This window comes from Leptinotarsa decemlineata, unplaced genomic scaffold, assembly GCF_025532065.1.
Source record: "Leptinotarsa decemlineata unplaced genomic scaffold, Ldec_3_MD MMD2_tig00001973_RagTag_RagTag, whole genome shotgun sequence".
In the NCBI taxonomy this organism is placed as follows: Eukaryota; Metazoa; Arthropoda; class Insecta; order Coleoptera; family Chrysomelidae; genus Leptinotarsa; species Leptinotarsa decemlineata.
Genome location: NW_027412572.1, coordinates 237,463 through 251,483, shown reverse-complemented (window position 1 = coordinate 251,483; position 14,021 = coordinate 237,463). Strand labels below are relative to the sequence as shown.

Sequence of the window (14,021 nt, the reverse complement as noted above, 5' to 3'; positions counted from 1 at the left end):
CACCATACTTCGCAGACCTCTCGCCAACCGACTTCCATCTTTTGATGTGGATGATGTACAGAGTGTTCATGAGACATGGACAAATCTAACAATTCCGTTGGTACCTATCAACATCATTCCGAGGGCCATAAGTGAGGTCCACATCACTCATGGCCTACTCGATCACCAGACTCAAACTCCCTGGATTATTTCCTATGGGGCCACCTAAAGACATTAGTTTATACTACTCCAGTGGAAGATTTGAGAAATCGGATAATTGCTGAAGGAACGATCCTAGTGGGACATGATATATCATCTTAAAGCATTTTTCACCATCTTTCAATTTACCGAGTAATATACAGGGGGTTTCATTTGAAAAAATGAACTTTTGACTATTTTTATGCACAATGGAAATAATAGCAATTTTAGCACGCCCTGTATGATATGGAGTCAATTTCTTGGTGTTATTTGAATATTTCGAGTTTGTCCAAACTATCATCAAAATATCATCAAAATTCATGAATAGAGAGTATTGATGTACTTAACTTCAATTAAGGCTATGTTTTGGACCATATTTAGCACAATTTATTTTCTAACTCGAAAACAGATAAAGATAGGTATAGGACATTATTAACAAAAAAGTATTAAAATACCAGAGCGATTCCAAAAATGTATTAATATACGGGGTGTTCCATTAAAAAAAATTAAGTTGCTAGGACTTTTTGATGGAAGTGGCAAAGCCGCAATGCTGAAAATATTTTAGATCGATAGAACAGGTAAGGAAATGTGAGAGGTGAAATTTTCAGGAAAATCATGCTTTGCGTTTTCCAGAAACGTCTAACCTACCATCGACCGTGAGTCACGCTGTATAAGGAAAGTTCTTTCGCTTTTCACTCTTAACTTCAATCAAAAAATCTTTCTGAAATCTTGTTGTATCATGATTGAGTTATTAGTCTTCAGCAGACTCAGCTGTTATATACATATCACTTGAATGAAGAATCTATTATGGTAGGTCACATTACTGCACTAGCCAGATGTTTAGAGCTATTGTGACAGGGTCGTATCCGTGAATTTTTTCAGAAGTTGCACATTTAGTTTAACGCTGAGTTTGTTATGTATACATGAATTAATGACAATTAACCGAACTTGTTTTTTAAAATAAAGGGGATATCTGTCAAAAATAAGCAAAACTTCAACTTTAGCCTACTTGCATAAAATTTGGCATATGGATATAAAATTGCCGTAGACACAACTTTTTCGAGTAACTTTTTGTTAAATTCGATCTAGAAATGCACTTTTTCAATTTTTTTCAAAAAAAAAAGTTGAATTTGACAAACACTGAACGTCAGTGGGTCGCAGTTGGCCGCACATTTTAAGTTGAATTTAAAGCGCAAACAAGTGCCGAATTTAAACTCCATAATACTGGGCTGTTGTTTAAAGAATACTTTTTGCTATATGGTCGAGCTTTCGAGAATGTTTATTCCCTTTATCGAGGCATTAACTTGAGGTTATAGTAAAAAGTCAGACGTTGCAATGAGAAAAACAAAGTTATTACTTTTCATCATGTACAAAAGTGTCACACATTCAATTTTAGAATTTCAGAGAAGAAGTACAAAAAACTTATTTTATGTAAATATTTAAAAGAATTTAAAATTTTAAAATTATTTCACTGGCCATGCTTGGCACTTACTCTGTGGCGTGGTAGCAACCATCATGGTTGTTACCACTAATCACTAAATGTCAAATTAATATTTATTCTACATTTCAAATTCTGTTCATGAATGAGTGAATAAGCACAATACAGGCATTTGTATGCCTAAGTGTCATTTAGTCATTCAGAATGAATTATATAATATGAATTATTTTATAGATGTATAGTTGTACTTCAGAACTGAGTTGAATAAATTTAATTGAATTGAATTATATTCTGCAGTACTGATTGATTCATCTACTTTTAGGCATGTTTGTTTGGAGTCCGGTCCTTATTTCGCCCGCGCCATACACCAGTTGTAGCCACTATTCATACATACCTTCTGGAGTGCCAAAAAGCTATTGAATGAATACCACGTGGCAAGCATTAATGAACTCGATATCCATGACGAGCCATTTGCCGGACGTCTGCAAATGTATCGGCGATTGTTGTATTCAAAAAGAAATTAGTAATGGGATTGGAGGACCCGCTGTCTGAATAATGAATGTGTTATCACGGACCAATTGGGGACCGATGGTTGGTGTCTACTTATTTCTGTGATGATTTTCAATTTTTTGAGAAATTATCGAGAAAGAAAGGGAATGGTTCACGGTTTGATTGATATTTTGAATAAGATATAGAGTGTTTCCTAACTGCAGTACGAAACTTCAGAGGGTGATTCTTTAGGTCAGGTGTCTCCAAACTACGGCCCGCGGACCAAATTCGGCCCGCCAATGTCATCAATCCGACCCGCGACAGCCAATGATTTACTGTCATCAATCTGGCCCGCGACAGCCAATGATTACCTAATTGTTATTACTATTGCTGTGATAAGTTGAAGAAGAAAACACAGAATGATAATTACTCGGTTTTATTTACTTGCAAGGTAAAACTTAACGACAGAAATGATGACAAAGGAAACTCAACTTAAGTATCTAAGTTTGAGCATATTAATAACTAACAAATAATTGAAATGAATCACAGCAAAACAAAAACACTAATGAGATTTATGTAATTGTGATTTTCCACCGACAATACTTTGTAGTTGTGGATCAATTTTACTTGTAACAACTATCAAAAGGGATTGAGGATGCTCATCGGTTAATTGAGATCTGTAAACATTCTTTGTGTACTTCAGCTTGGAAAACGTTTACTCACACAAGTAAATAGTACCAAAAACAGAAAACAACCCACGAGCAAATTTATGCAAATTATCAAATTGTTCCAGTGAAAGACTCTTATAAAATTCCAACAAAGATGAATTTTTATATTTGTTCTTAAGCATATCACTGCACCGTAAATCAATAATTTACATTTGGACTTCCGGAGCCAGGGTTTCAATGTCAGAATCAAAAGGGTTTCGAAAAAGCTCAATTTCATTCGCAATGACATCAAAATCCGAAAAACGAGTATCAAAATTTATCTTCAAAGCACTCAAAGTTTCGATTGCAAAATTGACGGGAAATTCAGTCTTTGTAGTGTGGCTGAATATTTCACACGTTTCAAAATGTGTGAAACATTTTTTACGTAATTGCGATTGAAATAGTATTATTTTCTGCCTGAAGGATTTGATATTGGTGAATAAATCAGGGAGAAGCTGATTTTCTTCTTGCAATCTCAAATTCAGTTCGTTCATATGATTTGTCGAATCGACATAAAAGGCTAACTTCCACATCCATTCACTATTTTCTAAATCGGCAAAAGGGCGCTGCTTCTCATTTAAAAAAAATTCGATCTCTGCTCGAAGTTCAAACAAGCGCTTAAGGACTTTTCCGCAACTAAGCCAGTGTACGGCAGTATGATATGGTAAATCATTTTCTCCAATCTGTTGAATAAACTCGCGGAATTGTCGGTGATTCAGCCCAGTGGATCTGATGAAGTTAACAACTGATATGACTGGTTTTAGAACTTCAGACATATCCAAACATTTTCCGCACAAGTACTGTTGATGAATGATACAATGTAAGACTAATGGTTTTAAACCACCATCATTTTCTACAGCCTTTGACACAAGTGCGACCACTCCTTTATTTTTACCATACATATTTTTGCCTCCATCAGTTGTTATAGATTTCAAATTTCTCCATCGAATATTCGTTTTATTAATGGCATTTTCAACTCCCTTAAAAATATCTACCCCAGTTGTCGTACCGTGAATACTATCAATATCAAGAAGTTCTTCATACACTTCATAGCTTTCATATACTCCGCGAATAAAAATCAACACCTGAGCAGTATCTGATACATCCGTTGACTCATCCAATGCTAGAGAAAACCACTCATGATGTCCATTTTTGTCAGACAGTTGAGATGATATACTTTCTACGATGTCTTGCATCCTCCGAGCCACGGTGTTTGCTGACAAACTGACACTTTCAAATAAATTTACCTTTTCGGGGCATATTTCTTCGGCTACTGCAATCAAGCATTCTTTTATCATTTCTCCATCGGTGAATGGTTTGCCACGTTTTCCGATTTCAAGAGCCACACGAAAGCTGGCGCGAGTTGCAGACTCTTGTTCAGTATTCGCTTTGGTAAACAAAGATTGCTGCGATTTGAGTCCGCGTTTCAAAGCTTCAAATTTTTCCTTCCGCAAACTTCCTGTATACTTGGAGTAACTTTGGAGATGTTTCGATTCATAGTGTCGTTTAATGTTATAGTCTTTGAGAACAGCTATGGTTCCATTACAAATTAAACATAGCGCCTTATTACTGGACTCAATCACAAAATATCGAAAGTTTCATTTTTCTTGGAACGTTCTGCATTCACTGTCGATTTTTCTCTTCTTTTCCATACAAACAAATCACACATAAAAACAATAAGTCAAATCAAAATACTTTTATTGACGGCTGTTACTTTATTTCACAATAGATAGTTTCGCTTTCTTCGCCTTTCCCACGCAGACTAACTCGCAGTTGCGCCGCTAGTCTTTTTATATGCAATTATTACTGCCATTTCAAGGTGATCGGAATACACTAGCTAGAACCAGAACTTTCTCGAACCAACGCAGTAATTCCAAATATTTAATTACGCCTAATGCCACCTAGCGGGTAGCTGAAAAATATAGTACATAGTACCACTACTCGCCACTAGATGTCGATAAGTGTCACAATACACAATAATAATTGAAATGCAAAAAAAGCGTAAGTTTGCACTTTGCGACTATCCTAGTCTAGAAATATAGTTAAGGGCAGAAATTGGCCCTTGGAACAAACTGAAAAAATCATTATGGCCCGAAGGCTTCAAAGTTTGCAGACCCCTGCTTTAGGTCATTTCAAGATAAAAAGTTCCTATGAACAAATGTCCGGAGCTGCTCCGTTTCTGAGATACAGGACGTTGAAGTTTAAAAAAAACGGTATTTATAAAATATCAAAAATTAGTCTGGATCACAAGATCCTAAATATCTCGAAAATTGTTGAAAATATCCGAAATTTGGAAAAAGATCCTCAAAGAGGAGGAAATTTCCTTAAAAAAGTGCCACATCTCGGAAATCTATCATCATTATTTATGATTTCAATTTAGACGTGAAAATATCGGACAACGCGCGTCCCGCACGCGCTGACCAATACGAACCTTTGAACAATAAAAATTATTTTAACCTATTGAATATCATTATCAAGAAAAAAATCCACACACCTTCTAGACACTTGAACAAACGAAAATCCATGGAAAAAATGTTTTCCCGTGATTATTTTATTAGATATACTTCGTTTAATTAATTTTTTTTATAGATATTTACTTTTATTTACAAAAATGAGAAGTTGAAAAAAATTACAAAATTGAAGAAACTAAAAGTTAAACTTTCCCTCGGTTATCTCAAAGGCGCGATTTTGTTCCATCCTTTACATAAAAGAGGACGTATGGTTCTCCACTCACAAGCGACTTTGATGAAATTGGTGACACGTGTGAATCGTTGTATTTGTGCCACGCGCCAGTATACGAGTGTCTGCAGTATGCTGTATAATGTCCTCTGTTAGTAGTCCCACTGTGATTTAAAAGTGCATATAGATTATAACAAGTAGCCACATTTTCTTCTGCAAAATTGTCCATATCCAATCCTTCTAGAGGAAATTCGATGACATCATTCAATTTGCCTCTACTTTCCGTTGGAGAGAATCTTTTTAAATGTATTACTAAAATATAGGGAAACTTGTGGATTGATAGCTACTTTATGCATTTTCTCCTTTCCTTGCATTTCGAACACGTCGGTTTTTCAATTCCATCCAAAGTTTCTTCTCTTGTAAAATAATCTAAGCATTGCCACAAACTCAATTGGTCGGTTCTTTGTGGTATGGAGAGAGACAAATCCCAGAAAGGATCAAATGTTACTGAAGAGTATCCACAGTGTGTACATTTCATCGTGGATTTCAATTGGCCAACGAAATTATCTACAATCTTAGAGTTATGCATCCTCAAATATGTGAGCCATGACTCTTGTGCATTTCCGCTGTCGTTCAATTTTTCGTCAATCTCCGTTAAGATTGGTTTAGGTTTCTCATTAATTATATTAACCTCTTCATGTAATCCTTCTAAAAGATAACGGAGAAACTCCTGGGCGTCTTGATGGGAATTACCCATGAATCGAGGAGCAAAACTTTGAATCTGATTTTTTAAGGAGGCTGTATTTACTACTTTATCAAAAGAATTTTCTGACCACAACTCCTTGATGACTTCTGCAAACGATTTTATTAAAGCACCCTTCATACTAGAAATACTAGTATTGATATCTTTCATGAATTCATCCTTTTTCAAATATTCCAATAACCATCTCGTATTTGATAAACATTGAATTACGCTGTTCATGAAACAGGTGTTACCAATATTTTTTAATTTAATTAATTTAATTTAATTAACTAATTTTTACAAGTTTTAAATTAACATAAAAACCCTGATAAATTTTGAACTAAAATCCTCAATATTTTTTTACTTCTTGGAGCTTTTCTTGAAAGCCTTCAAAAAAGATTCCAGTTAGAAAAATTGAAAAATTTAGCTTTTCCACTTTGTCATCAATAATCAAAGACTTTGAAAAGTGAAAAATTCAATAGAAACAATGAAAAATTTTTTATTTTATTATTCCAATTTTTTTGTATTCTTATTCTCACTTGTACTCAGCTGCCGGAGTATCAGTTTGTGGGATAGAACATTTTTAGTGAAGCAACTATTGTTAGTTTGAAAAAAATAGATGAGAAGGATTTTCAAGTGTTGGTAAATCATTGCTTTTTGGCGAAAAAACTACTGTTGAAGCCAAGTGTTGAATATTGAGTGACTTGGTGTACTATATTTAATAGTTCACTGTGGTTTTGGCGTTGAATGTGGTCATTATTACGCCTTGGTCAAAGAAGAAACGGACTGGTTTAAGTTTGACGATAGTCGTGTCACGAAGTGTTCTGGCGATGCATTGAATTTATTGGAGCCTCTGGAGACACCCTACATTTTGTTTTATGAGAGAGAGGACATTGTTAGATCAAGATCTTCAGATGATGTGGTGCTGCAGGTTTTTCCGGGTTTTCCTGCAGCTGAAAAAGCAAATGCGCCACTGGAATCAATGAAGTCGCCCCGGAGCGCCAATTAATTTTTATTGTTGTATTTATTTTATTTTTATCGTTGTTTCAACACATTGTTAGACAGAATAATACAATTAAAAAAATTATTAAATAATTTACAAATATTTAATAGGTCTTTGAAAATTATTGAATAATTCCTTTTGTTCAGAGGTGCTAAGGAATGAGAATTAACAAATGATAATAATACTGAAAGGATAAAATTAAACTTGACTGTGATCTGCTTACCTTAATTCTGGTCACAACGGCACGTAAGGAGTTGCTGAATCATTTTGCGATAGATAAGACAAAAAAAAGGGAAATAAAACAAAAATTCTAGTTAATCAGACAGACACATTACACAGGGAGATGGTGAAGAAACACCAAGGTTTGGCTTGATTAATCGGACTCTACACCAGGAAAATCAACCGTTGAGAAGAGGTTGTTACCGATGAAAACATGAAAAAAGTCCACAAAATAATTTTCGGTGACCGCAAAGAGAAGTTGATCTAAATAGATGAAGCTATAAATATACCAAAGGAACGTGTTGGACATATCATGCATGAATATTTGGGTATGCGAAAGCTCTGTTCAAAGTGGGTGCCGCGCGTGCTCACAATCGACCAAAGACAAAAACGAATTGATGATGCTGAGCAGTGTTTGAAGCTGTTCCGCGCTAAAAAATCTGAATTCATGCGTCGATATATGACGATGGATGAAACATGGCTCCATTATTTCACACCAGAATGAAAAAGATCTTCATCTGAGTGGACTGCACATGGTGAACCAACTCCAAAGCGTACAAAGACGCAACAGTCGACTGGTAAGATTGTGGTATGCGCATAATATAACTGAATATGATTTTTGTTGACAATTGGTCTGATACCAAAATATCACTGAGTCAAACTTAAGAATATTATTGAATAAAAAAAGATGTTTTTCACATATTACTTTAAAATAAAATTTGTACTTCATTTCAAAGGGTATTGAACAGAATTTTTGGTGTATTTCGTCAGTTCGGACTTCCATTGTCTAATATAATATAAATTGATTTGATAACCCTGAAAAAAATCATAAAGATTAACCAAAAATAACATTTTATTGAACAAAAAACTGAAATTACAAAAAAATAACATACAACAACAACAAAACAAATACAAATTAAAATATTGATGAGAATGAAAAAATTAAAATTAAAAGATTTCAAACCAAGTTATTTCACAACGTTTCGATTGTTAATATCCACAATCGTCTTCGGGTGATAACTGGACTTATTTCTCCGAGATCTGACTATTTAAAGGTCATTCGAGTGCTTTCACCTATCTCCTCTTCCCTCTTTCCGCTTTATTGGTTTTGTCGGGAGATGATAATCAATAAAGCGGAGAGAGGAAAGAGGGGAAAGATGAAAGCACTCGAATGACCTATAAATAGTCAGATCTCCGAGGAATAAGTCCAGTTATGACCCGAATACGATTGTGGATACTGACAATCGAAACGTTGTGACATAATTCGGTTTGAAATCTTTTAATTTTTATGTTTTCATTTTTTTTCTATTAACATTTTTAATTTTCTTCAATTTTTTCAGCTTTTATTAATATTTAAATTTTTATTTGTTTGGTTGTTGTTGAATGGTATTTCTGTGTAATTTCAGTTTTTTGTTTGATAAAATTGTTATTTTCGGTTAATTTTTTTGATTTTTCTTAGGGTTATCAAATCAATTATATTATATTAGACAATGAGAGTCCGAACTGATGAAATACACCACGAAACATTGTCAACCACCTTCAAACAAACGTATAATTTTTGGTACAATATTTAATTCGTCTACTCCACTACTTGGACTCGGATTATAAGTATATTTGTGTTGTAATTTATCTAAACAAATGATGTTGACTTTTGTATCTATACGTTTCTCAACATACCACTAAAAGGGGTTCAGTTAGCAAGTAGGGCTTGGAAGTAATTAGTAAAATCCTCATTAATTCTTAAAATATGAGTGCATCATCAGCAAAAGATGTACAAATGATGAAACCTGGGATGCGCATAATATAATAATTATCGACTATCTTGAAAGGGCGAAAACCATCAACAGCGACTATTACATAGCGTTATTGTAGCGATTTTTTCTGTTCTCAAACCTCGGAAGAATGCTCGCTGGAAAGGAATTGAGCGCCGATGAAAAGGTAATCATCAGAGCTGATGCCAATTCTGAGGCTAAAAATAATTCGTACTATAAAAACGGTATCGAAAAACTGTATGAACGTTATAAAAATTATATCGCCCTCGAATAAATAATAAAATCAAATTTTATCAAAGAAAACATATTTTCTATGCTAGTTCTCCGGCTACTCTCAATTCTTTATCGAACCAGATTATGACATTGACTCTATCAGCCTCTGTAACTATCATAAATCACTTAATTACTGAGCAATTTATATTGTGATAATAGAAACTGTCGTGGTGATAATCGAATGAATGCTGTTATCCAATCAAGCAGTTAAAAGGATCCGATAGTAATGGAGCATAGGTTCATTCCACTCAAAGAACATCGAACTAAAAAGTTGAAAATATTTTTTTTCACCACTAACCTGAGAAATTGCTATTATTTACTTCATTCCCCTAACGAGAATTAATATTTCCCACCCTTGGTAAATAATGATAATAAAAAAACACCTAGATAATGAGAACAGTTCTATAATTTCAAAGATATTCACAGAAACTTTTGTTAACTTAATTATCAACTAGAAGTAGGAAATTGAACATTGTAAATACCCTTGAAAATTATTTGAAATTATAATTAATTGTACAATTGTGACAAATCATGTGTATTCCAGCATTTCCTGTATTAATGGAACTAACATTTGGACCAGGTAAATTCTCTTCTGTGTTACAAAAAATCCCCGTATTTTGAACGCATTCATTACCTTTTTCCACTGAATTATCTTCAACATGGACGTTTTCTAAGACAGCATCTTGACTTGCAGAAGAAGTTATATTTGAAGCTTCATTGGGTAAATTACATTTTTGCACTGATTTGGCGATTTTCTTCTTATCAGCTATTCATTCCTCAATAATCCTTCAGCCACTGCAGCCGACTTCCACTCACCGTGCCATTTCAGACTTAGTAAGTCTCCTCCGTTTTCTGCGAGAAGTTTTGCCGAGCTACGTCTTAGAGAATGACCAGTATAACACTCAGGATTTTCTAATTTGAAATAATTAGCCACGACATATAGTACTTTACTAATAGTATTGTGCCCAATATTTTGTTTAATATGTTTACCTTTACGGTATAAAATAAATAGTTTTGTAATATCAGTTGGCCTATTAGCTAAGTATTTTTTAATAACATTAACCCATTGTAGCTCAAAAAACAACAAACTTCCTTGATGTTCTGTTCTTTGAATTGAGAATATTTTTTATGATAATATCATCGCAAACATCTGAATCGTCTAGGAGCATATTGCATAATTCATCTGTTCTACAGGCACCGGCAACACCAATTACCATAACAGCCTAAATATCATTCCATTAAGAAATTAAACACAATCTAATAATAAAAAAGTATACTCTGACATAAAAACAAAAAAAATATTTGAACATATTAAATGTAAATATTAAGGTATTAAAAAATGCATGTAATGTTGGAATACAACAATAATCCGCAGTCGAAACATTGTTATCCCAATTTCAACGTTAATTATAAATTTGTTAATTAATAACTTTTTCTGAATTGAAAGTTAATATAAAAATCCCTATAATTATTAAACTAAAACCCTGGCATTTTTTTCCTTTGGTGAAGTTATCCTTAATAGGCAAAAAAATAGATTACCGTTGCCAAAATAAAAAAATTGTTATTTTCTATTTTTTTATTGACAATTGAAAATTATAATTTTATAAAAAACACATAACAAATTTATTTTTTAATTTTTCATTGTTTCAATGTCAAAACTAATTATCAATATTTTTTTAAACTTTTTACAGCTATTGTTAATAAATTTATTATAAACAAATACATTGTTTATAAGCAATTCGAATTTTTTTTTTGCATTATTTTTTGCATTTATTGTTGCTAAAAAAAGCGTTTATTAATCAACAATCGTTTTTTTGCAACTAAATATTAAAATTAAGGAACCGTTTTTTTAATCATAAATTCTATTGTTTTTTAAGGATTTGAAAACATTTTTTTTCATTCTTTTTTTAATTGTTTATTTAAAAAAATTGTTATGAACAAATTATTTTTTAAATTTTTTTTCAATACTTTGTTCTATAATAAAAGTAACCATGTGTTTTTTTCATTCATTCTATTTTTTATAAAACTTTTAATATTGTGATACCTTGATACTTGTCTTTTTCATTCGCTCCTTCGCTTTTATAATTATAATAACTTTCAAACTATTGCAGTTATGACAAATATGCTTCAAGTCTTCTTTGTTCATTATAAATGTATTAACAATTTAAGCCTTTTACTAAAGTTGTAGTCCTATTATTTATTTAATTATTGATCGTTATTTATTAAAAAAAGAAAAGTTTTTGAGTCTTTTCAACATAAATTTCGTGTCATGTAACAATACATCATAAGGATTTTATTACTTGCACTTTTAGTAGTTGTAGGATCATTAACATTCCATTATTGTCATATTTGTATGGAGTTTAAGAAAATTAAATGAAGCAATCAGTCATTCTGTTAATTTAATTTTAATGAGTTCACTCATTAACCTTCTTCAAATTTTTGATGCTCACAAATTTTTAAATTACTTTAAAATTCCTGTTTATACCTATATGTAGGTATCACAATATTGAAAGTTTTATAAAAAATAGAATAAATTAAAAAAAACATAGTTACTTTTATTATAGAACAAAGTATTGAAAAAATAAAAAAAAAAATTTGTTCATAACAATTTTTTTTAAATGATCAATTAAAAAAAGAATGAATTTATGATTTAAAAAAACGGTTCCTTAATTTTAATATTTAGTTGCAAAAAACGATTGTTAATTAACAAACGCATTTTTTAGCAACAAAGAATTTTTTTAAGAAACCATTTTTTTCTAAAAATCATGATTTTTTTCATTTAACATAATGCAAAAAAAATTTCGAATTGCCTATAAACAATGCATTTCTTTATGATAAATTTATTAACAATAGCTTAAAAAATTAAAAAAAAATATTATCAATTAGTTTTTAGCCATGAGACATTGAAACAATAAAAAATGAAAGAAAAATTTGTAATGTATTTTTTATAAAATTATAATTTTCAATTGTTAATAAAAAAATAGAAATATAGAATAAAGAAAATACTTTTGTCTAGTTTCTACTGTGTTTATTTATTCGTTACGACCGGTTTCGGCTTATAAGGCGAAGTTACTTGAAAATGGCCTTATAATCCGAAACCGGTCGTAACGAATAAATAAACACAGTAGAAACTGGACAAAATTATTTTCTTTATTCTATATCCAACATGAATTTCTACAAAATAAATAAATCATCAATCGAACGAAAAAAATAGAAAATAACAATTTTTTTATTTTGGCAACAGTAATCTATTTTTTTGCCTATTAAGGATAACTTCACCAAAGGAAAAAAAATGCCAGGGTTTTAGTTTAATAATTATAGGAATTTTTATATTAACTTTCAATTCAGAAAAAGTTATTAATTAACAAATTTATAATTAACGTTAAAATTGGAATAAACATTTTTTGACTGCGGATTATTGTTTATTGATGTATCCCAACATTACATGAATTTTTTCATTCTTTAATATTTACATTCAATATGTTTAAATAATTTTTTTTGTTTTTATGTCAGAGTGACGAAAGGCGCGCGGAAGCTAGACTACCCGCTTTTGGCTCTATTTTCAGGGCTCTGTAAAAATTATAAATGATCGAGATACAGTTTCGGGAGTCGGGATTTATTTTGCGCAAATTCATTGATCTTTTCAAATCTTTTTTCAAATTTCCAAAATTTTGAAAATTTTCCGAGATATTAAGAGAAAAACTAAAGCCCCATTTTTTTCACTTGATTGTTTATAACTTTTGTAATTTTTGTAGGCGCGTTTTCGGACCATTCCTTAAACTTTCTAGGCAAAAATACGAATCGAATGACACCTTGGTCGTTGGTCGTTGAACCAGACTATTCATAGCTGCCTTGGGTTATCATATAACCAAGGAATTTTTTTCTCACTATAATGAAAAATTGAGAAATTCTAAGTTCTGAACATACAGAAATGATGAGAGAAGTGGAAAATTGAAATATATAGAAAATGCAATGAGATCTTTCCTAGATTCATTTTGGGAAGGACAGTTATATTTAGCTATTTATTGCAACGACAAAAATTATGTTTATTAAAACAACGATAAAAATAAAATAAAAAAAATAAAATAAAAACAACAATAAAAATTAATTGGCGCTCTGGGGCGACTTCATTGATTCCAGTGGCGCATTTGCTTTTTCAGCTGCAGGAAAACCCGGAAAAACCTGCAGCACCACATCATCTGAAGATCTTGATCTAACAATGTCCTCTCTCTTATAAAACAAAATGTAGGGTGTCTCCAGAGGCTCCAATAAATTCAATGCATCGCCAGAACACTGTGACACGACTATCGTCAAACTTAAACCAGTCCGTTTCTTCTTTGACCAAGGCGTAATAATGACCAAATTCAACGCCAGAACCACAGTGAACAATGACTGCATGAATATTATAATAGTGGTCTGCTAGGTTGAAATGTTCATCTATTTCGAACCTTCCAAAGAGTTTCTTGCTTCCGTTAGAGGTTGAGTCTTGTTTGAAAATCATCAGTGTTATTATTAGATTGAC

General features: G+C 32.0%; 1 protein-coding gene and 1 pseudogene across 10 annotated transcripts in view; both read right to left on the bottom strand.

The window, feature by feature from the left end:
* The window catches only part of by (focal adhesion protein tensin), a 687,936-nt gene that overhangs the window by 507,659 nt on the left and 166,256 nt on the right, over positions 1-14,021 (bottom strand). The window lies entirely within an intron of this gene.
* LOC141482787 (ubiquitin carboxyl-terminal hydrolase 2 pseudogene) lies at positions 5,486-6,493 on the bottom strand (annotated as a pseudogene).